Source organism: Jaculus jaculus, unplaced genomic scaffold, assembly GCF_020740685.1.
Source record: "Jaculus jaculus isolate mJacJac1 unplaced genomic scaffold, mJacJac1.mat.Y.cur mat_scaffold_34_1_3701052_arrow_ctg1, whole genome shotgun sequence".
Lineage (NCBI taxonomy): Eukaryota > Metazoa > Chordata > Mammalia > Rodentia > Dipodidae > Jaculus > Jaculus jaculus.
Window position 1 is genome coordinate 1222729 of NW_025423490.1, and position 25121 is coordinate 1247849.

The 25121-nt window shown below is 42.2% G+C and overlaps 1 protein-coding gene and 1 non-coding gene across 2 annotated transcripts in view; one reads left to right on the forward strand and one right to left on the reverse strand.

The window, feature by feature from the left end:
• The window catches only part of LOC101595518 (zinc finger protein 850-like), a 545204-nt gene that overhangs the window by 204214 nt on the left and 315869 nt on the right, over positions 1 to 25121 (reverse strand). The gene's annotated exons all lie outside the window — the stretch shown is intronic.
• LOC123457289 lies at positions 5618 to 5726 on the forward strand. The gene has a single exon (XR_006634965.1). It is a non-coding gene; the product is annotated as a U6 spliceosomal RNA (small nuclear RNA).

A 25121-nucleotide genomic window follows, 5' to 3' on the forward strand; every position in this document is an offset into this window, starting at 1 on the left:
TCTGTAGGACTTTTATCATGAACAGATGTTGGATTTTGCCAAACCCTTTCTCTGTGCCTAATGATATGATCATATGATTTTTTGTCCTTCAGTCCATTTATATAATGTATTACATTTATCAATTTGTTTATACTGTACCATCCCTGCATCTCTGCAATAAAGCCTATTGGTAAGGGCGAATGATCTTTTGATATATTCTTGTATTCTGTTTGCCAATATTTTGTTGAAAATTTTTGCATCTATGTTCATGTGGGAGATTGGTCTGTAATTTTCTTTTTTTTGTTTTATCTTTGCCTGGTTTTGGTATCAGGGTGATGCTGGCTTCATAGAAGGAGTTTGTTAGAATTCCTTCTTTTTCTATTTTATGGAAAAGCTTAAGAAGCAATGGTGTTATCTCTTCCTTGAAGTCTGCTGAAATTCAGTAGTGAATCCTTGTGGGCCTAGGCTGTTTTTGGTTGGGAGATTTTTGATAACTGTTCGAATCTCCATGCTTTTTATAGGCCTATTTAAGTGATTAGTCACATCTTGATTTAATTTAGGTAGGTCATATAAATCAAGGAAATCATCCATTTCTTTCAGATTTTCATACTTTGTGGAATATAGGCTTTTATAGTATGTCCCTATGATATTTTCAATTTCTCTGACATCAGTTGTGATGTTGACATTTTCATCTCTAATTTTATTAGTGTCTCTTCTCTTTTTCTTTTGGTCTTTTTGCTAAGGGTTTATCAATCTTGTTAATTCTCATCAATTGACAGGTCATCCCGGGAAAGAATAAACAGAGAGGCATCTGGACTAAATGAGGTCATAGAAGGAATGGACTTAACAGATATATGCAGGACATTTCATCCAAAGGCTACAGAATATACATTCTTTTCAGCAGCACATGGAACATTCTCTAAAATAGACCATATATTAGGACACAAAGCAAATCTTAAAAACCCTTAGCAAATCTGACCAAAAGAAAGAGAAGAGACACAAATTAATAAAATCAGAGATGAACAAGGCAACATCACAACAGATTCCAGAGAAATTAAAAAAAATCATAGGGACATACTATAAAAGCCTATACTCCACAAAGTATGAAAATATGAAAGAAATGGATGATTTCCTTGATCTATATGACCTACCTAAATTAAATCAAAATGAGATTAATCACTTAAATAGACCTATAACAAACATGGAGATCCACTAAAATCAGGAACAAGACAAGGGTGTCCACTGTCCCCACTTTTATTTAATATAGTTTTGGAAGTCTTAGCCATAGCAATAAGGCAAGAGACACACATAAAAGGGATACAAATTGGAAAGGAAGAAATCAAGTTATCATTTTTTGCAGATGACATGATTCTATACATAAAGGACCCTAAAGACTCTACTAGCAAGCTGTTAGAGCTGATCAAAACCTACAGCAATGTAGCAGGATACAAAATAAATACACAGAAATCAGTAGCCTTCATATATGCTAACACCAAACTCACAGAGGATGAAATCAGAGAATCACTCCTATTCACAATTGCATCAAAAAAGATAAAACACCTTGGAATAAACCTAACCAAGAAAGTAAAGAATCTATACAATGAGAACTTTAAAACACTCAAGCGAGAAATTGCAGAAGACACTAGAAAGTGGAGAAACATCCCTTGTTCCTGGGTTGGAAGAATCAATATTGTGAAAATGGCAATCTTACCTAAAGCAATCTACACATTTAATGCAATCCCTATCAAAATTCCAAAGGCTTTCTTCATGGAAATAGAAAAAACAATCCAAAAATTCATTTGGAATCACAAAAAACCTCGAATATCTAAAATAATACTGAGCAACAAAAATGAGGCTGGTGGTATCACCATACCTGATTTTAACCTATCCTACAGAGCCATAGTAACAAAAACAGCATGGTACTGGCACAAAAACAGACATGTAATCAGTGGAACAGAATAGAGGACCCAGATGTAAGCCCAAGTAGCTATAGCCACCTGATATTCGATAAAAATGCCAAAACTACTCATTGGAGAAGAGACAGCCTCTTCAGCAAATGGTGTTGGTGTTTTGAAAACTGGATATATATCTGCAGAAAGATGAAAATAGATTCTTCTCTCTCGCCATGCACAAGAATTAAGTCCAAATGGATTAAAGACCTTAACATCAGACCAGAAACTCTGAAACTGCTAGAGGAAAAAGTAGGGGAAACCCTTCAACATATTGGGAAAAACTCTTCGCCCGCTATATATCTGATAGAGGATTAATATCTAGGATATACAAAGAACTCAAAAGTTAAATAATAAGGAATCAAACAAGCCAATCAAAAAATGGGCTATGGAGCTAAATAGAGAGTTCTCAAAGGAAGAAATACGAATGGCATATAAGCATCTAAAAAAATGTTCTACGTCACTAGTCATCAGGGAAATGCAGATTAAAACTACATTGAGATTCCATCTCACTCCTGTCAGATTGGCCACCATCATGAAAACAAATGATTATAAATGTTGGCAGGGATGTGGAAAAAAAGGAACCCTTCTGCACTGCTGGTGGGAATGCAATTTGGTCCAGCCATTGTGGAAAATAGTGTGGACGTTCCTAAAACAGCTAGAGATTAATCTACCATATGACCCAGCTATAGCACTCCTAGGCATATATCCAAAGGACTCATCTCATTTCCTTAGAAGTACATGCTCAACCATGTTTATTGCTGCTCAATTTATAATAGCTGGGAAATGGAACCAGCCTAGATGTCCCTCAACAGATGAGTGGATAAGGAAGATGTGGCACATTTATACAATGGAGTTCTACTCAGCGGTAAAGAAAAATGAAGTTATGAAATTTGCAGAAAAATGGATGGACCTGGAATGGATTATACTAAGTGAGGTAACCCTGGCCCAGAAAGCCAAGTGCCACATGTTCTCTCTCATATGTGGATCCTAGCTACAGATGACTGGGCTTCTGCGTGAGAATGAAAATACGTAGTAGCAGAGGCCAGTAAGTTAAAAAGGAGACATAAAGGGTAGAGAAAGGAAGGGAGGAGGATACTTAATAGGTTGATATTGTATATATGTAATTACAATGATTGTAGTGGGGAGGTAATATGATGGAGAATGGAATTTCAAATGGGAAAGTGTGGGGGTGGGTAGGGAGGGAATTACCATGGGATATATTTTATAATCATGGAAAATGTTAATAAAAATTACAAAAAAAATTTAAAGTTCAAAAAAATAAAGATAAAAATAAAAATAAAAAGCAGAAAAAATATATATATATTTTGGGGACTTAATGTGATTGCCTGATACTTAAGGACCCAGGTTCAATTCTCCACTACCCACTTAAAGTCAGATGCACAAAGTGGCTCATCTGGAGTTCCTTTGCAACAGCTAGAAGCCCTAGTGTGACCATTTTTTCCCTCTCCCCACACTTGACTTGCAAACTGGAAGAGAGGAGAGGCAAAGAGATTGGGAGTGCCAGAGCTTTTTGTTCCTGAAAACAAACTCCAGATACATGTACCACTTTGTGCATCTGACTTTAGGTTGGAACTGGGGAATTAAACACACACTGTCAGGTTTTACAAGCAAGCACATTTAACAGATAAACCACCTTCCCAGCCATTTTTTAATTATTAATTTTTCAATGTTTAGAGAGAATATTAGTTGAAGAGAAGGAAAGAGGAGATAGCATGAAGGGCTCCTGCCCATGAGAAGGCAGAATGGGGTAAAACCCTATTTTCCAATTTTTTTGAAGCAATATTTCACTCTAGACAAGGCTGACCTGGTATTCATTCTGTAGCTCAGGCTGGACTCAAATTCATGGCTGTCTTCCTACTTTAGCCTACTAAATGCTGGCATTAAAGGTGTGCACTCCACACGCAGCCCTTTTTTTTTTTTTTTTTTTAAGCAACAGTAGTCTCATATAACCCAGGCAGATCTCAAACTTACTATGTAGCCAAAGATGACCTTCAATTTCTTATCCTATCTCCTCTATATCCCAAGTGCTGAGATTACAGGTCTATGCCACCATGCCTGGTTTGATGTAGTGCTGAAGATTAAACATTTGGGCTTCACGCATGCTACGCAAGCTCACTATCAACTGAGCTTCATCCCCTGCCTTTTCCCAGTCAGTGTGAGAATGTGTGTGGGGGGGTGGTATTCATGGTGTGGTGTATGCACTTGCGTATGTGTGCACCTGGGGAGAACTTCAGCTGTCCTCCCCTAGTGTTCATCTGCATACTTCCTTAAGACAGAAGCTCTGCCTAAATCCCAAGCTGCTGTACTCAATAAGTGAAACCCAGAGATTCTCCAGTCTTGGCATCCCTGCACCAGTGTGGCCTTCGGTTTCAGATGTAAGATTTAAGTGGCAACACTTTGCTTTTTATGTGGATTCTGGGAAGTCAAACTTGAGCAATCTCAGTTTCCCACCAGGAACAGATGGTAAGACCCTATTGCTGAAGACTCCACATACTTGGGGCTGCAAGGCCACTGAGAAATCCTGCTGGAACTGAGCTGATAACCTCCTCCATGTAGACCAGCTGACAGAAAGCTGGAAGAAGCCATTCTGCATGCAGTTCAATGGGAGAGAGAGAAATCATCAGTGAAGATACACAACAGTGGACACTGAAAGCCTTATATTTGGCCAGCCAGGCCAAATGAGCCAATGGGTGCAATAGTAGCACGTCCGTCATGGGGGAAACCAACTGTCCTCTATTTGGACTGAAGGCCCACTCCATGGGAGGGAATACATCCCTGATACTGAAAAAACAGGGGTACACATGAGCCCTAGGGGTATAACATCTGCTGCTGTCTTGCTAAATGTATATACTATGCTCACCAAACTTTCCAGTAAGCACTTCTCTTATATTCATACCCATATATTAATGCTACTCTCACTTTTGGTAGAGAATCTGCTCTTTTCAGATGGCAGTGACTTTGGGATGAATCAGAAAGCATCATGGTGCTGGAAAGGGGTGACAGGGGTGCTCAACACTACAATATCTCTATCATACCTTCCAAGGCTCAGGGTCTACTGTGGAAGAGGTGGTGGAAAGAATTTAAGAGCCAAAGGAAGGGTAGGTCTCCTTACTTTTAGCCAAATCAGGCCTTTGTTTCTTTGTTTCTTATAAGCTGAATATCTCTGTTTATGTTTTGCTTTATTTAGTGATTAGTTTGTTTGTTTGTTTATTTATGTGAGAGAGAGAGAGAGTGAGAGAGAGAAAGGCAGACTGAATAGGTGAGTATGGGTGGGCCAGGGCCTCCTGACACTGCACACAGCTGCCAATGCATGCGCCATTTTGTGGACTTGTCTTTACATGGGTACTTTGGAATTGAACCTCCTGACATCAGGTCTTCTAAGCAAATGTCTTTAACCTCTTTAACCATCTTTCCAGGCCCCCAATGTCTCAGTTAAGAGACTTTGGTTGTGTTGTATGCTGGCATAAAATGGTCAGCATGATTCAAGGGCCCATCTTCACTCATTACACTTTTGGGGAAAGCTTCCCTTTGAATCCCTGTGTTAAATTAGCAAACCTACCTGCTGGGCTGGGAGGAATCTTCCTATGCTTTACTGTTCCATTTGGGTTATAAGGTAAGAACCAGGTTACTATTTCATGGGTTTGCTCTCTAAGAGAAAGTAGGAGGTGTTCTCACTTTAGCAGCATATATACTAAAACTAGAATGAACCAGAAAAGGTTAGAATTGCTTCTGTACAAAAATGACATTAAAATTTGTGAAATATTCCATATTTTTACACACACACATAACTACACACAAACCTTTCTTAGATAACATTTTACAATCATGTATTATTTTTTGTAAAACCTTGATTTTTTTTAAAAAATATTATTTTAGAGAGAGCATGCATGCATGCATGGGCGAGAAAGAATTGGTGTGCCAGGGCCTTAGCCACTGAAATCAAACTCCAGTCACTTCCACCACCTAGTGGACAAGTATGACCTTGCATTTGTCACACCTTGGTGTGTCTGTTTTACATGGGATCTGGAGAGTCAAATATGGGTTATTAGTCTTCACAGGCAAGCGTCGTAACCACTAACCAATCTCTCCAGCTCCATTTTTCCTTTCCTATGAGAATATTACTTCCTGGGTCTGGAGAGAGGGCTCAGCAGTGAAAGGCACTTGTTTTCTAAGTATGATGGCCCAGATTTGATTTCCCAGTATCCATGTAAAGCTAGAAGCACAAAGTAGCCCATGCTTCTGAACATTATTCACAGCAACAGGATGTACTGGTGTGTCCATGTGACTCTGTCTGTGTTTGTGTATCTGCTGCAGTCAGGTTTGCATTGATGGCAGAAATCGCTCAACCAAGAGTAGCTTTTGGAAAAGTCTTACAGTCTTGAGAGGAAGCTCCACAATGTCAGGGGAAAACGATGGCATGAGTAGAGGTGGACATCACTTCCTGGCCAACATCTGGTGGACAATCACAACAGGAGAGAGTGCCAAACACTAGCAAGGGGACACTGGCTATAACACCCATAAGCCCACCACCAACAATAGACTGCCTCCATGACGGATCGATTCCCAAATTTTCATCATCTGGGACCCTAGAATTCAAAATACCTAAGTGTATGGAGGACACCTGAATCAAACCACCACATTATGCCCGTGGACCCCATAAACTGATAACCATACATGATGTAAAATGCAATGCATTCAGTCCAACTTTAAAAGTCCCCATTTTTTAAAAATCAATCCTAATAATGTTCAAACATCCCCATAATCCAAGGTCTTTTAACTGAGCCATAATACCAAAAAAAATCCCCCCCAAATCCATAATGGCACAGAATAAACATTCACACTGCAAAAGATGGCATTGGCCATAACAAAGAAATATTCAGCCAATACAAGATTTAAAACAACCAGGGCAAACATCAAACTCTGTTGCTTCAAGTCCAACAACTCTTGTCAATGACAAATCTCCAAGTTTGATAATTCTAACCAGCAACAAGTCTTGGTTCTCCAATTCCACCCCTCCAGCTAGGCTACTCACAGTCCTGGAAAACTTCATCTGGAGCCAGCACCTCTCCTTGGCAGCCATCTCATGGTCCTGGTATCTCTACTGCAAGCCATGGTTCAGCCTCATGGCTCCATTAGGTCTCCATGCAGTCATCCAGCAAACATGCTTCACAATGCCAATGGCTATTTCCAAAACACAAGACCGCATTGCAAACTCAATGACCCTCTCTTACTGCATTTCTTGTTCATTTATTTATTTATTTATTTGAGAGTGACAGACAGAGAGAAAGACAGATAGAGGGAGAGAGAGAGAATGGGCGAGCCAGGGCTTCCAGCCACTGCAAACGAACTCCAGACGCGTGTGCCCCCTTGTGCATCTGGCTAACGTGGGACCTGGGGAACCGAGCCTCGAACCGGGGTCCTTAGGCTTCACAGGCAAGCGCTTAACCGCTAGGCCATCTCTCCAGCCCTCTTACTGCATTTCTTATGCTCCACAATACCAGATAGGGTGCCAATTTGTTAATCCAGGGAGGAATAAAGCAGACTTTGAAGAACAGGACACTCCTCGAGCACTCAGGCCCCTTGAAAAGAGTCTATGTTTGAGCCAGGTGTGGTGGTGCTTGCCTTTAATCCCAGCACTCAGGAGGCAGAGGTAGAAAGATTGATGTGAGTTTGAGGCCACCCAGAGAATACATAGCGAATTCCAGGTCAGCCTGAGCTACGGTAAGTCCCTACCAAAAAAAAAAAAAAAAAAGCATCTGCATTCTTCCTGTTGCCCCAGTGCAGGTCAGATGGTGCAATCTCAAAGGTTGTAATCTCTCAATTGCAGCTGAATGGGCAACAGTTCACCCAAAGATTTCATTTTTTTTCTGTGTCATATCCCTGTGCACACACTAATCCATTTCTACACAATGCAACCCTATACAACTCAGAACACAGGCATAACAACAAGCCTCTCACATAAAATGCTTCTAGCACATTCCAATGAAAGCTCTTTCTAACCCTCATAAGCTAAACTTCACATGTTGCAGTCTGGTTCGCATTGCTGTTAGAAATCACCCAACCAAGAGCAGCTTCTGGGAAAAAGAGATTTATTTTGGTTTACAGGCTCGAGGGGAAGCTCCACGATGGCAGGGGAAAACGATGGCATGAGCAGAGGGTGGACATCACCCCCTGGACAACATAAGATGGACCACAGCAACAGGAGGGTGTGCCAAACACTGGCAAGGGGAAACTGGCTTTAATACCCATAAGCCGGCCTCCAACAATACACTCCCTCCAGGAGGTGTTAATTCCCAAATCTCCATCAGCTGGGAACCTAGCATTCAGAACACCTAAGTTTATGGAGGACACCTGAATCAAACCACCACATTCTGCCCCTGGCCCCCATAAACTGATAATCATACATGATATAAAATGCAATGCATTCATCTCATTTTTAAAAGTCCCCATAGTTTTTATCAATCTCAATGATGTTCATACATCCCCATAGTCCAAGATCTTTCAACTGAGCCATAATACCAAAAAATAACCTCAAAAAACACATAATGGCACAGATTAATATTCATACTGCAAAAGATGTCACTGGGCACAGCAAAGAAACATTCAACCAATACAAGATTTAAAACAACCAGGGCAAATATCAAACTGTAGCTTCAAGTCCAACAACTCTAGCCAGTGACAAAACTCCAAGTCCGATAATTCTAACCTTTTAGGGAAGAAACAGGTTTGTTTTGGTTTACAGACTTGAGGGGACACTCCATGATAGTAGGGGAAAATGTAGGTTTAAGTCCAACAGCTCTAGCCAGTGACAAATCTCCAAGTCCGGTAACTCTAACCAGCAACAAGTCTCTGGACTACCAATTCTGCCCCTCCAGCTAGGCTACTCACAGTCCTGAAAAACTTCATCGGGGCTTGCAGCTTTCCTTAGCAGCCAACTTGTGGTCCCAGCATCTCCACTGAAATCCACGGTTCATCCTCATGGCTCCATGGGGTCTCCATGCAGGCATCCAGCAAACCTGCTTCACACTGCCCATGGCCATTTCCAAAACACAAGACCATATTGCAAACTCAATGATCCTCTCTTTCCTGCATTTTTTATACTCTGTAATACTAGGTAGCATGCCAATTTGTTAATCCAGGGGGAATAAAGCAGACTTTGCAGAACAGTATACTCCTTGAGCACTAAGGCCACTTCAAAAGAGTCTACTTTCTTCTGGCTGGGCATGGTGGCACACGCCTTTAATCCCAGCACTTGGGAGGCAGAGGTAGGAGGATCGCCATGAGTTCAAGGCCACCCTGAGACTACATAGTTAATTCCAGGTCAGCCTGGACCAGAGTGAGACCCTACCTCGAAAAACCAAAAAAAAAGAGTCTACTTTCTTCCTGTTGCCCCGGTACAGGTCAGCTGACCCAATCTCAAAGGTTGTAATCTCTCAAACAAGTTGCAGGTGAATGGGCAGCAGTTTAGGACCAAAGATTTCAGTTTTTTCTGTGCCATATCCCTCTGCTCACACCAGTTCATTTCTACATAAAGCAACCCTGCAAACACTCATGACCCAGGCATAACAGCAAGCTGCTAGCCCAGTCCAAGCAAAGCTCTTTTTCACCCTCATAAGCCAAACCTCACAGTCCATAGTTCTTACTGAATTCAGGCCTTTCAACTCTGACCAGAATAGCCCATCAAGCTGTACTTACAGCACTGCAAGGCATCTCTTAAGCCAAAGTTTCAAATTCTTCCACATTCCTCTTGAAAATCAGCTCCAAAAGGTCAAAGCCCCACAGTCAGTGTCTAGCAGCAACCCCACTCCTTGGTACCACTTTACTGTTGCAGTCTGGTTTGCATTGCTGGTAGAAATCACCTGACCAAGAGCAGAATGTGGGAACAAGAGGTTTATTTTGGCTTACAGGCTCAAGGGGGAAGCTCCATGATGGCAGGGAAAATGATGACAAGAACAGAGGGTGGACATCACCCCCTGACCAACATAACGTGGACAACAGCAACAGGAGAGTGTGCCAAAATCTGCAAGGGGAAACTGGTTATAACACCCATAAGGCCACCCCCAACAATATACTCCCTCTTGGAAGCATTAATTCCCAAATCTCCATCAGCTGGGAACCTAGCATTTAGAACACATAAGTTTATGTGGGCACCTTAATCGAACCACACCATCCCTCCAGCCCTTTTTAAAAGATACATTTATTTACTTATTTTGGCAGAGAAAGAGGGATTGAGAAGGGGGGGGGAGAGGGAGAGACGGGTATTTTATTTAGTTAGTTGAGAGAGAAAAAAGAGACAGAAAGGGAGACCAAGAATGCACCAGGTTCTCTGGCCACTTCAAACAAACTCCAGATGCATGCACTACCTTGTGCATCTGGCTTTACATGTGTACTGGGAAATGAACTCAGGTCTTTAGGCTTTGCAAGCAAGTGCCTTAACTACTGATCCATCTTTCCAGCCCATAATTATTTCAGTGATCCTATCTCTCTGCCTCCCCAGTATTAGCATGTACAACTACTCAGCAATGTTGTGATCATATTTGGCCCCTCTTTCTTGTCTCTGTCTCCCACTGAACACCTTATTCTCAATTACTCTCCCTTGCATGCACATGGGTGTGAAGTGTTTTAGTGGAGCATGGTCACCTTACCAGTGTCTACACACTGAAGATGACTCCCTTTCCCCTGGTGATTATCAATAGCCACGAGCCCCTTCCCCAGTATGTATGTTTGCTGACTGGCTGGAGCTCAAACCACAGCAGCTGGTCTACATTAAAGTAATGCTCTTAAAATGAAAGCCAGGTATGATGACTCACACCTGAAATCTCAGCATTTGGATTACCATGGGTTCTTGGCCTGCCTGGCTACAGAGTGAGGCCCTATCTCAAAGCAAAATAAAATATAAATTTCAGGTCAGGCCAGGTGTGGAGGTGCTGCCTTTAATCCCAGCACATGGGAGGCAAAGGTAGTATTGCCATGAGTTTGAGGCCACTCTGAGACTACCTAATGAATTCCAGGTCAGCTGAGCTAGAGTGAGACCCTACCTGGAAAAACATATACCTATATCTATTTATATCTATCTATCTATCCATCCATCCATCCATCCATCCATCTATCTATCTATCTATCTATCTATGTGTATGTAGACTTTCCAGCTGGGCCTGGGGCACACATCTGTACTCCTAGCACTGTGAAGCCTGAAGCAAGAGTACCACAAGTTCAAAGCTAGCCTATGTTACATAGTAACCTAAGTCTCAAAGAGGCCTACTTAGGGCTGGAGAGATGGCTTAATGGTTAAAGCACTTGTCTGCAAAGCTGAAGGACCTAGGTTTGATTCTGCAGGACCCACATAAGCCAGATGTGTAAGCCAGATGTTTCATGCATCTGGAATTCAGTTGCAGTGGCTAGAGGATCTGGCCCACCCATTCTCTCTCTCTCTCTCTCTCTCTCTCTCTCTCTCTCTCTGCTTCTTTCTCTCTCAAATAAACAAAAATAAAATATTTTTTTAAAAAAAAACACTAAAAAAAGCAAGAGCAACAACTAAGAAAACCAAACATAAATAAAAGTACACCTATTGGGCTGGAGAGATGGCTTAGTGGTCAAGCCGTTTGCAGGCAAAACCAAAGAGTAATAGAAGAAAGGTAAGGAAAACAAAACAAAATCTATTCCAAATACCATAATGATGATGACATCAAAATAAAAGAGAGACTAGGGCTGGAGACATGGCTTAGTAGTTAAGCGCTTGCCTGTGAAGCCTAAGGACCCTGATTAGAGGCTCAATTCCCCAGGACCCACATTAGCCAGATGCACATGGGGGCATACATGTCTGGAGTTCATTCACAGTGGCTGGAGGCCTGGCATGCCCATTCCCTCTCTCTCTATCTGCCTCTTTCTCTCCGTTGCTCTGAAATAAATAAAATTAATAAAATAGAATAAAGTTTTAAATAATAAAATAAAAGACTAGTTGAGAGGGGGAAGGAATATGATGGAGAATGGATTTCTGAAGGGGAAAGTGGGGGAGGGGAGGTAGGAGGATCACCATGATATCAAGGCCACTCTGAGACTACATAGTGAATTCCAGGTCAGCCTAAACTACAGTGAAGCCCTACCTCAAAAAATTTTGAAAAACTCCAGCCAGGCATGGTGGTGCATGCCTTTAATGCCAGCACTTGGGAGGCAGCAGTAAAATGATCACCATGAGTTCGTGACCACTCTAAGACTGCACAGTGAATTCCAGGTCAGCCTGGGCTAGAGTGAAACTCCCCATTGCAAAGGTTTGGGACACCCTGGCTCCTCCCTGCCCCTGAAGCAGCCCCTTGGAATGCCCCTGCACACTGCAGGCATGCCTGCGTCACCAGCCTGTCTCTGCCCTGACAAGTCAGGAGTTCCTCCACATAGCCAGGCATGAGCTCTACCTGGAAGCCACATCTCCAGCCCTCTGACACTGATTTTCAAAAGTGGGTCTGTAATCCAAATCTCTTTAAATCTCTGATCTGCAGCCAGGCATGGTGGCACATGCCTTTAATCCCAGCACTCAGGAGGCCAAAGTAGGAACATCACTGTGAATTCAAGGCCAGTTTGAGATTACATAATTAATTCCAGGTCAGCCTAGGCTAGTATGAGATACTATCTCATAAAACAAAACAAACATTAAAAAGAAAATCACTTACCTGCCCCTATAGGGAAGGGGCTGGGGCTCCATCTCCATTCTGCTGGAGCACACCCTGCATGTAAGACTGGGTAGTGTTGTTTCCAGTGACACATGGGTTCATTTCCGGGTGTGTTTTATTTTCCAGGCTGAAAGACAGGTTATCAGTACAGGACAGTCACATGGGGTCCTATAAATGGATGCTGTGATGTAGCCATATGCCTCCTTAACACTCTAGGGAAGGACCTGGCTGCATCTTTTGCCTCTGCAAGACCCAGGGTTCCTGGCTTCCTTCCAGACACCACATATGAACTACTCCAGACCTGGGTGGCAGGTTCCAGAAGTGTCCTGAGATAGGGATTCAACACTACTTTCAATAAGGCTTCAAAGGCAGAGAAATCCAGGCATGGTGGCTCACCCCTATAATCTCAGCTGAGGTAAAGGGATCAATAGTTCAAGGCCAGGCTGGAAAGATTGCTTAGTGGTTAAGGCTTTTGCCTGCAAAGCCATAGGACCCAGGTTCAATTCCCTACAACCCACGGAAACCAGATGCACAAGGTGGTGCATGTGTCTGGAGTCCATTTTCACTGGCTTACCTATTCTCTCTCTGCCCCTTCTCTCTGCCTCTCTCTCACACACACTCTCTCTCAAATAAATAAATAAAAATAAAATATTAACAAAAGAATTCAAAGGCTGGAGGGATGGCTTAGCAGTTAAGGCGTATGCCTGAAAGGCAAAGGACCCAGGCTTGATTCTCCAAGACCCACATTAGCCAGATGCACAAGGAGGCGCACATGCCTGGAGTTTGTTTGCAGTGGCTGGAGGCCCTGGTGCACTCATTCTCAATCTCTCTCTCTGCCTCTTTCTCTCTTCCTCCCTCTTTCTCTGTCAAATAAATAAAAATAAAATATTTTAAATTGAAAAATAAAAAGAGTTCAAGAAGCTGGGTGTAGTGGTAGCACACCTTTAATCCCATGATTGTAAACAATATCCCATGGTCATTCCCTCCCTCCCCCCACTTTCTCCATTGAAACTCCACTCTATCATATCCCCTCCCCCCTCAATCAGTCTCTCTTTTATTTTGATGTCATCATCTTTTCCTTTTATGATGATTGTCTTGTGTAGGTAGTGTCAGACACTGTAAGGTTATGGATATCCATGGCCTCGAGTATTTTTGTTTTTTGATGTGTGGTCTCACTCTATGGAGGCTGACCTGAAACTCACCACCTGGATCCTCTGACCTCAGTCTCCCAAGTGGTAGGATTAAAGGTTGTATGACCATGCTTGGGTAATTTACAATTTTTATTTATTTGGAAGAGAGACAGAGGATGGGTGAATCAGGGCCTCCAGCCACTGCAAATGAACTCCAGACACATATGCCACCATGTGTATCTAAGTTATGTGGCTTCTGGGGAATGTTACCAGGGGCCTTTGGCTTTGCAGCCAAGCACCTTAACCACTAAGCCAAGTATGCTATCTGCTTACAGTTTTCTTGGGTAGGTCTCACAATGTAGCCCAGGTTAACTTCAAATTTTCACTCCTTTCCAAAACTCCAAACTCTCATGTGATGGAATTATAGGCATTTGTCCCCACCCAGACATCCACCAGCACCCCTTGACTGTTTTGTTTCACTTACAGAGGTGTGCCAATGTAGCTCAGGCTGACCTTCGAATCCAGATCCTTCTGCCAAAGCCTCTCAAGTGTGGTTGGGATTACCAGCTGCAGAGTCTTGGTCTGCCCTTCTAGGACACTTTCCTGAGTCTTATCCCAGTTTTCCCTCGTTGGGGCTGGGGTGCAGCTCAGTGATAGAACACTTTTTTAAATACAGTTTTTCCTTTAAAATTTATTTTTATTTATTTATTTGACAGAGAGAACGAGAGAGAGAGAGATAATGGATACACCAGGACCTCCAGCTGCTGAAAACGAACTCCAGACACATATGCCACCTTGTGCATCTGGATTACATGGGTCTTGGGTAATTGAACCTGGGTCCTTGGGCTTTGCAAGCAAGTACCTTTGTTGCTAAGTCACCCCATCAGCCTGCATTGGAGTTTTTAAGCCTGCAGCACAATACTAGGTCATATTATCAGCAGAGCTGAAATGCATACTTCAAAGAATTTAGGCTGGCCAGGTGTGGTGGGCACACATTTAATTCCAGTACTGGGGAGGCAGAGGTAGGAAGATTGCTGTGAGCTTGAGGTCATCCTGGAGTAGAATGAGTTCCAGGGCAACAAGGAATGAGACCATATCTCAAAACCAACCACAAAAAGATGGTGAAATTGTTTAGGTTAGATCCACATTACTCTTGAGCCTCAGTCAAGCAGCCTGCTGGTTCACTCATGCCTGTAATGTCAACACTTGATAGGCTAGGCCACAGAGTGAGTCTCCCATCTTTAAAAGTAAAAATAAAGGCCAGGTGTCCTGGCACATGCCTTTAATCCCAACACTTGGGAGGCAGAAGTAGGAGGATACCATGAGTTCAAGGCCACCCTGAGACTACCTAGTGAATTACAAGATAGCCTGTGCTAGAGTGAAACCCTACTTTGAAAAACAAAACAACAAAAAAAGTAAAGATAAAGAAGGGGAGGGAGGAAGAAAGGAAAGGAAAAATAAAACACTATGTGAACTGTATTAGCCAGTGTCTATACAAAGTGTCAGCATTTCTTCAATTCATGTCTCTTCCCTTAGAACAGAGACAGTAGAATTAAGATGTTGAAAATTGTGTTGTGAGTCAGGCGTGGTGGTGCACACCTTTCATCCCAGCACTCGGGAGGCAGAGGTAGGAGGATTGCCATGAATTCTAGGCCAACCTGAGACTATAGAGTTAATTCCAGGTCAGTCTGGACCAGAGTGAGACCCCACCTCGAAAAACCAAAAAAAAAAAGAAAAAAGAAAGAAAGTAAAGAAAAGAAAACTATCATGGGAAGGGAATTTGAAAGAACATTATCTGCTTTCTTCTGCTTTCTTTCTTTTTAACTTTACTAAACTGGGCGTGGTGGCTCACACCTTTCAACCCAGCATTTGGTAAGAAGAGTTAGGAGGATCATCATGAGTTCAAGGCCACCCTGAGACTAAATAGTGAATCTGAGCTAGAATGAGATCCTACCTTGAAAAAAAAAAAACAAAAACCAAACAAACAAAAATTATTGGCTTATTTTAAGGCATTTGCCTGAAAAGTCAAAGAACACAGGTTCAATTCCCCAGGACCCTTGGAGGCCAACTGGACAAGGTCTCTATCTGCCTCTTTCTCTCTCCTGCCATCTCTCAAATAAATAAAAATAATAAATTTTTAAAAATATTTACTAGAGAAAGAGAGAGGGAGAGGGAGGAGGTGGGGAGGGGAGAAGATACAGCCAAGCATAGTAGAACTTGATAAACTGAGGCAGGAGAGTCACCTTGAGATTGAGGCCAGCTGGGGCTACAGAGTGACTTCCAGGCCAGCCTGGGCTTGTTATTGTTAGTCATGTGGAAACCCATCCTGGGGGTTTTATGAGCTCTACTCCCAGCTACTTTTGTTCCTTGAATTTTAAAAAATATTTATTATTAATATTATTTTTTATAATCACGGAAGTTATTAATAAAATTTTTTTGAAAAAAAAAGAAAGAAGGGATTTAGTGGAAGAGGGAATGGAGAGGGAAAAGTGAGGGTGGTGGGAGGGGATTATGATCATGGTATATTGTCTATATGTACAAAGGTTGTTAATAAAAAGTTTTAAAAAGAAAAATATTAATTTAAGCCAGGTGTGGTGGCACCACGCATGCCTTCAATCCCAGTACTCAGGAGGCAGAGGTAGGAGGATCACCGTGAGTTTGAGGCCACCCTGAGATTACATAGTTAATTCCAGGCAAGCCCAGAATTATATACATATACATACACACACACATATACATAGACATGTATATATATGTATGTGTGTGTGTGTGTGTATATACATACATATATGTATGTATGTATATTATTGTTGTTTTTTGAGGTAGGGTCTGACTCTGGTCCAGGCTGACTAAGCTATGTACTCTCAGGGTGGCCTCGGACTCATGGTGATCTTCCTACCTCTGCCTCCCAAGTACTGGGATTAAAGGTGAGTGCCACCATGCCTGGCTCATAAATAAATTATTTATTTATTTATTTTATTATTATTTTTTGTTTTTTCGAGGTAAGAGTCTCACTCTAGCCCTGGCTGACCTTCTTTCTTTCATTAAATTTTATGCTCTTTGTGTGTGAGATAAACAAAGAAATAGAAAGGTTACTTTTAAAACTGTACATGAGAGAGAGAGAGAAAATTGGTGCTTCAGAGCCTCTTGCCACTGCAAATGAACTACACACATTTAGCACTTTGTGCATCTGGATTTTGCAGAGAATCAAATCAGAACTGGCAGACTTTGCAAGAAAGCACATTTAACTGCCAAACCTTCTCTCCAGACCCAGAGGATAGATTCAAATGCACAGACAGAACTCATTTTTAAAACTATGATGTGAGGGCTGGAGAGATGGCTTAGCGGTTAAGCACTTGCTTGTGAAGACTAAGAACCCCGGTTCGAGGTTTGATTCCCCAGGACCCACATTAGCCAGATACACAAGGGGGCGCAAGTGTCTGGAGTTCGTTTGCAGTGACTGGAGGCCCTGGCGGGCCCATTCTGTCTCTGTCTCTCTATCTGCCCCTCTCTCTCTCTGTTACTCCCAAATAAATAAAAATAAACAAAAAATATTAAAAAAACAAAACAAAACTATGATGTGGGCTGGAGAGACGGCTCGGTGGTTAAAGAAATTTTAACCTGTACAGTGTGTGAGAGATAATGGGCACACCAGGGCCTCCAGCCACAGCAAATGAATTCCAGATGCATGTGCCACATTCAGCATCTTTATGTGTGTGTATAGAGAATCGAATACGAGTTATTGGACTTTGCAGGAAAGCACCTTAACCACTCAGCAGTCTGTCCACTACCCTGGATACAGATTTTAGTGGAGCCAGCAAGGATATGTCCCTTCAGTGACCAATAACACCTAATGTTACTATTGTGCATGTTTATTAATTTCTCTAAAACATTTTGGTTTGTTTTCAGGTTTATTGGATTATAGTTTATTCCTTATTTACTTACTATCAATATGAGGGATTTTCTGACTTACATTGTGCTTTTTTGTTTAACTTATCACCTGATTAGATATCTTCACTTCTGTGTTCTCATGGATGAGACTATCTTTCTTCCTCTCTGTGTACAGCATTTCTTTACACCCATTGTGTAGTGTGGGTTTGGTGGTCATAAACTAGTTTAATTTGGGTCATGTTGATGTATCTATGCTTTGGCAATTTATTTATTTATTTATTTATTTTTAGGTAGAGTCTCATTCTAGCTCAGGCTGACCTGGAATTCATTATATAGTCTCATGGTGGCCTCGAATTTATGGCAATCCTCCTATCTCTGCCTCCCAACTGCTGGGATTAAAGGAATGCACCATCATACCTGTCTATTTCTATGGCAATTTTGAAAGCCATCTTTCCTGGATATAGCAACCTTGGCTGGCAGTTATATCTTTTTAGTGTTTGAAATAGAATATCCCAGGCTTCCCTGGCTTTTAGAGTTGCTGGAGAATAATCTGGTGTTATTTTGTGAGTTACGGTAATTTGTCTTTTCATTTTGCACAGGATAAACTGGTATCACATCCAGTTTCCCAAGAGGAAAACAAGACACAAATGCCGAGTTGCCAATAAAAGATGAGACCAATTAACATGAGGAGGAGGAGTTAGAGAGGTACAATGGTTTGTTCCTTTTTCTAAGTTAAACTGCTTTAGTAGCATTCATAGCAATAAGTTTCATGTACAATTAGTGGGCTGCAAAGCAAATGTTAAAACAAACCACAAGAAAATTGCAAAACCAACTATTGTGCATGGTCACCAAAAGAATTATAGAAAAGGCTTTTACATTCACAATCTTTCATAGTTTATGAAAGAGAATTTCATGAGTGTAAAATTTTTTTTTGTATCTCTACAATCATAGTAATTTTACCTCTCATCTTTCTTGTTCATGGAAAAAGGTCAGTTTCAGACAGCGAGGAAAAGAAACTTGAAGCCATTGAAGAAAACAACCCAGATGAGACCTCTGATAGTGAATTATACTAGGACATCATTACTGTGACTTAAGAAAGTAGGAATAAAAACATAAAAGCTGGATCACAAGGTGAAGTTTAATAAATAAAAATGTAGTTTTCTTAATTTCTTTCCTAAATGCTTTAAAACAGAATTACTTAATAAGTTAATTATTAAATATGTTTTATTTTCTGACACAATGTGGCTTGAACAATTCATTTCCTCTTGTGGTGACCATAATTGATCCTATGGCTTCCTCAAATTTTGGCAAGCATTCTCCCATATACCACATCTCTAGTACTGAAGTTTATATTATTGCTCACTAGCATAAGGTTTGAAGGTCTACATGTCATAAGCCAAATTTCAAATCTTTATTTATATGGAAACTTACAACAGAATGAGAAGGGTTGAGAAAAATGGCATCATGCCATCTTACTGAATCTTGTTGCAAAATGGAAGGATACAAATGCAAGATTTTGTCCTTTATAAAATGATCACTACCATTACTTTCATAACTGTCTTGCCATTGTATGTAAGGCTGAAGTCTTAATAAGATAGAGTGTACTATAAATATGTAAAAAGAAGAACACACTATCCTCTACCATGGTGGAACAAATGAACACTTTCTATATGTACATTATATGTATATATGTATGTGTGTATATATATATATAGATATATATATATAATATCTATATACACACACACACACACACACATACATATGTATATATATACATAAGTGTATATGTATGTATGTGTATATATATGTATTGAGGTAGGGTCCTGTTTTAGCCCAGACTAGCCTGGAATTCACTTGGTACTCTCAGGGTGGCCTTGAACCCACAGAGATCCTCCTAACTCTCTGCTTCCAGGTGCTGGGATTAAAGGTATATGCCACCACACCCAGCTTCACTTTTTATATTTTTCATTTTTGAATTTTTTTTTTCATTTGAGGATCATTATTTTATTTTCCAATGCTAGTCTTTAAACCCAATACCTATAGCACTGTAAAGAAGCCATACTTAATCACGTGTGTGTGTGTGTGTGTGTGTGTGTGTGTGTGTGTATAACTACTCTACCATTAATCTAAGTTCTTTACCTTCCTCTTCTTTTTATTTTATTTATTTATTTGAGAGAGAAATAGGGGGACAGAGAGAGAGAGAGGAAATGGGTGCACCAGAGCCTCCAGCCACTGCAAATGAACTACAGATGCATGTGCCCCCTTGTGCATCTGACGTACTTGAGTCTGGACAATTGAACCAGGATCCTTTGGCTTGGCAGGCAAACAGCTTAACCGCTAAGCCATCTCTCCAGCCCCTTTGCCTATGAAGCCTAAGGACCCCAGTTCGAGGCTAGGTTCCCCAGGTCCCACGTTAGCCAGATGCACAAGGGGGCGCACGCGTCTGGAGTTCGTTTGCAGAGGCTGGAAGCCCTGGCGCGCCCATTCCCTCTCTCTCCCTCTATCTGTCTTTCTCTCTGTGTCTGTCGCTCTCAAATAAATAAATAAATAAATAAAATTTTTTTAAAAAATGAAATATAATTGTCAACAAAAACACCCCAAAGGAATAAAAAATAGTTTATTCTGAGCAAAATATGAGTGAACATGGCTTGGGAACAGAGATTCATAATTGCCCCAAATGACTTATACATCATGGAAGTAGTTATATAAACTTATAGTCACAAAATCTAGTAAAAAATCGATGCTTTACAAAGTACATTGGTGAGCACACCTGGTGGGCAAGTTACAGTAAAACAGGGTAATCTCCACTCTAGGCTTCAGATACTTTATGGTGATGTTCATTTTTTTTTTTTTTTTTTTTTTTTTTTTGAGAGAGAGAGAGAGTGATGCAGAGAGAGAAAAATGGGTGCACCAGGGCCTCCAGCCACTGAAAACAAACTCCATATGCATGTGCCACCTTGTGTATCTGGCTTACGTGGATCCTGGGGAATTGAACCGAGGTCCTTTGGATTTGCAGGCAAATGCCTTAACTGCTAAGCCATCTCTCCAGCCCTCTGATGACTTTCATAATTGTTTGGTTGTGGAAGCTAATAGACTTTTAAGCCAATGCATTTCAAAGTTTTTGCTGGATAGTCAAATGGATGTTAGAGTTAGGAAGATGTCTACTGGCTGCACAAAGCTATAAGTAGTGATGGCCTCAGAGATGCATGCTATGAGTTGCTATAAAGTACTGTGGCAGGCAGAGTGGCTATTTTCAGAAGACAAGAAGCCTATTTTAGCCCAGAGCAACACTTAAGAGACTGACAGGTTTTCCTGGCAATATTGTAACACAGTTAGAAAAGGCTGCTGATTGAATTGATATCGGGAGTTTAGTGACATATGTAAGTTACTACACTCTAATTTTTTTGTTTTTTTAATGTTTTATTTAGTTATTTGAGAGCGAAATGGAGAGAAAGAGGCAGAGAGAGAAAATGGGTGCTCCAGGGTCTTTAGCCACTGCAAATGAATTCCAGATGCATGTGCCACCTTGTGCACCTGACTTACATAGGTACTGGGGAATCGAACCTGAGTCCTTAGGCTTTGCATGCAAGTGCCTTAACCGCTAAGCCTCCAACCCTACTATACTCTTTCTTTTTGATCATAATATTGCCTCACTGTCTCTGCTGTGATTGAGTCCCTTAGCAGACCAGCTGCTCTTGTTCATATACTGAAGTAGCTTTCCAGCTGTGAACTCTTTAGGGTAGAGCTTTAATTGCCAGATGCAAATTATTTGATAAAGTATGAAGGTACCTTAAAAATGACTGAAATGTATAAGAAAAATAAGTCACTTGCTAGACAACTTTTAAAAAGGATGTGAAGATTATTACATAGATGCTTACCAGGTGGGTAGGCCTCTTTTTTGCAGTTCATCTTCCCTCAAACCTCCAAGACCTTGCCCTGGTCAGGCACCATGCCCAGTTTCTCTCTCTCTCTCTCTCTCTCTCTCTCTTTCTCAACATGAAAAAATAGTAAATTGGGAACTAATACTTCAGAGATGATATGAGTGAATATATTCTGGAGAATGGTCCTCTTTTAAGACTTGGGTCTCTTTCTGCTTAAGTGGCTCTTTCAGCTCTTCTCTTCCTTCAGATGTCAATGAAAACTGCTTTGATAACTTCCCTAAAAGATTGATATGGGGCACATGAGAAGGGTCAGGCAAAGTACAGAGGATGATGATGTGGGTTGGAGACTGACCTTTGGCTCAGAAGGAGGGAGACCGGCATTTGTTGGGGTGACATGTTAGCTGAAGTTTCCTGAAAAGTCACAGCTGAGTTGACATTCTGCAATGTGACAACTGATGAGAACTCCTGTGTCTGTGAAAAGCTGGAATGTTGCAGGTCAAGAACCAAAATTGTCTTGGGGTATCTTTAGTCCCTTTAATAGCCCTTCATCACCTGCCTCTGTGGATCTGCTCTGTATATGACCATAACTTCTTTTATTTTTTTTAAAAGACTTAGAGAGGCTTTATTAGATTAAGAGAAGGAAAAAGGAAGGAGTGCAGGGCTGGATGTGGTAACTTTAATAACTTTAATAACTCAGGAGGCAGAGGTAGGAGGATCCCATGAGTTCAGGGCTACCCTGAGACTACATAGTGAATTCCAAGTCAGCCTGGGCTAGAGTGAGACCCTACCTCAGATAGAGATAGATAGATAGAGAGAGTGGGGGGGGGGGGAGGGAGAAGCCAGGCATGGTTGTGCATGCCTTTAATAACAGGACTTGGGAGCCAGAGGTAGGAAGATCCCATGAGTTCAAGGCCACCTAAGACTACATAGTGAATTCCAAGTCAGCCTTGGCTAGAGTGAGACCCTACCTCAGAGAGAGAGAGAGAGAGAGAGAAAGAGGGAGAGGGAGAGGGAGAGGGAGGGAGATAGAGATAGGGAGAGATGGGGAGAGATGGGGGGAGAGAGAGAGAGAGAGAGAGAGAAAGAGGGAGAGGGAGAGGGAGAGGGAGGGAGATAGAGATAGGGAGAGATGGGGAGAGATGGGGGGAGAGAGAGAGAGAGAGGGAGGGAGAGGGAGAGGGAGAGGGAGAGGGAGAGAGAGAGAGAGAGAAATCTAGGCTTTCAGACTTGAACCTCTGAGCAATACTGTTTCTTTCCCTAGGGTAATGTTCCTCACACTAACTACTAACAACAAAGCTGCTCTCCCCAAGGGCTGAGTGGAGAAGAGCAAGCACCTGAAAGACACCAGCCACACACAGCTTTGGGTGACAGCTAGTCATCCAGGCAGAGTTTACAGAAGAGTTTACAGTCTCGATAGCTGTAAATAAGTGACTTCCCTAACTTCCAACTTTACATCCTAAATGGCATTTCATATATGCCACTTTTAATATATTTCATTTAGATTAAGTAGGGCATTTCCATCCTCAACAAACAACGAAAAACAACATTGTTCCCCAGATACTGCGCAACTGAATGAATAACCCTTCAGGTTTGGACTTTTTAAAACCAGAAAGTCTTTTACCACCTAGATAGAAAACAACCTGAATAAGGTTTTCACTAGAAAACTCTGTGGCACAGAGGGCTTCTAGAACTCTCTAGAGTGTTCTCATTTCATCACTCACTATCACTTGGATCCAGGCATGGCTCAGGAGGCAGAGGTAGGTGGATTAACTTGATTTCATGGACAGCTTGAGACTACATAGTGAATTCCAGGTCATCCTGGCCTAGAGTGAGACCCTACCTTGAAAAACAAAACAAAATCATTTTGAAAGAAAATGGGAAAGTCGTGTTAACATATTTAATTATAAATTATAAGATCATTCACCTAATTTGCTAAACCTATTTAAGAAAATTGAAAGAGTACAGAAAAGATAGGCTTTTTTCTTCTAAGGAGAGATTTTTAGAGCTTAAGTATATATTTGTTGAGTCAAAGTTCTTATAGTCTTTGGGACTATAAATTTTGTTAACAAATTCAAAAGTAATATGTAACATCTGGTTTGTGAAATACTTGCATGTTACAATGTAGACCAGAATGTAGCTTCATGCTATAATCTTAAAATAGGCAAAACCAAAATTTTTGCATTTTGCACTTTACAAATGATCTGCATTGTTACTGTTATTACCAATATCTTGATTTTATGTCAAGTTACAGGCAAGGTTTTAGGCTCTTGCTTGAAAAGGACTTGAAAAACAATTCTTGAGCTGGGAAGACAGCTCATTGGTAGGGCGCTTACCTGGCAAGCAGGGGATCTTAAGGGTTAAGGACCGGGCACCAGTTAAAAAGTTATTTACTTCTTTGAGAGAGGCACAGTAGGGTCTCTGTGCATCTGGCTTTAAGTGTGTATTGGGGAACTGAATTGCAAACGAGCTCCTTTAACCCTGAGCCCTCTCGCCAGGGCCTCTTCCTCTCGCCTGGGGCGTTAGAGACTCAGGCTTACCTAAAAGCCTCTAAGCTCAACAAAGAAACACACCCGAGGGACAGCACTCACAGCGCCCTCGCGTCTGCGCGGCGGCGGAAGTGGGCGGAACCCGCGTGCTCGCGCCTCGTTTCCGGGCGGGCGGCGTGTGCTCGCGCCTCGTTTCCGGCGGGCGGCGCAGGGCGGACTTGGTCCGCCTCCAGGCGACGCCCCCTCGCCCCAGCGGGGCCTGAGCGCCAAGATGGAGCTCCGGGCCAAGGTCGGGGTCGTGGCATGTCTGCATTCGTCAGTGGGCTGACGGCGCGGTGGGGAGCGCGCGAGGGCGGAAGGCAGCAGGGTGCTTCAGCCCGCGGGCGGGGCGAGGCGGTGAAGGGTGCAGGCGGGGGGCCGCGGGATGGCCGCGGGGCTGGAGGAGCTTCCTGGGGCGTCTCTGAACCTTGGCCGCTGCCGAGGGCGCCCCGGGCGGAGCCAGCCTCGCTCTGCATCCCGCGCTCGTACCCGAGCTCTCCTGTGTCCTGGGCGCGGAGCCCTGGCGCCAGAGTCTCCGTGTCCTTGCTCAGCCGGCGGTGCGAGCGCCTGTGACGAGCAAGCCTGCGAGGGGCTGGCCCGATGCCCGTGGTTTCTTGCTTGGTCCTTGTATCTTCAGAAGACTTTTAGGATACTTTTAATTCAGTGCGTTTTATTAACATCGGACTTTATCTCTTGCTGCAGGAGTCAGTAACATGATAGCCCAACTTGCCAAGACCTGCGCACACACCCCCTCCCCGCCTCATCCCGAATAAATTGAACCTCATTCATGCAGTGGTTGGGGTCCCTAGCATGCCCATTCTCTCTCTTCCTCTCTCTCAAATAAATAAAAATAAAATATTTGGGGCTGGAGGGATGGCTTAGTGGTTAAGGTGTTTGCCTGCAAAGCCAAAGGACCGAGGTTCGATTCCCCAGGACTCACGTTAGCCAGATGCACAACAGGGCACATGCATCTGGAGTCACATAGTACTCAACCAGGATGCTTCCCTTTCCAAGTAGTAAAACTGTCAGTGTTTCTTTCTTTGCGTATTATAACCCTGTCTAGAAATCATGGTTT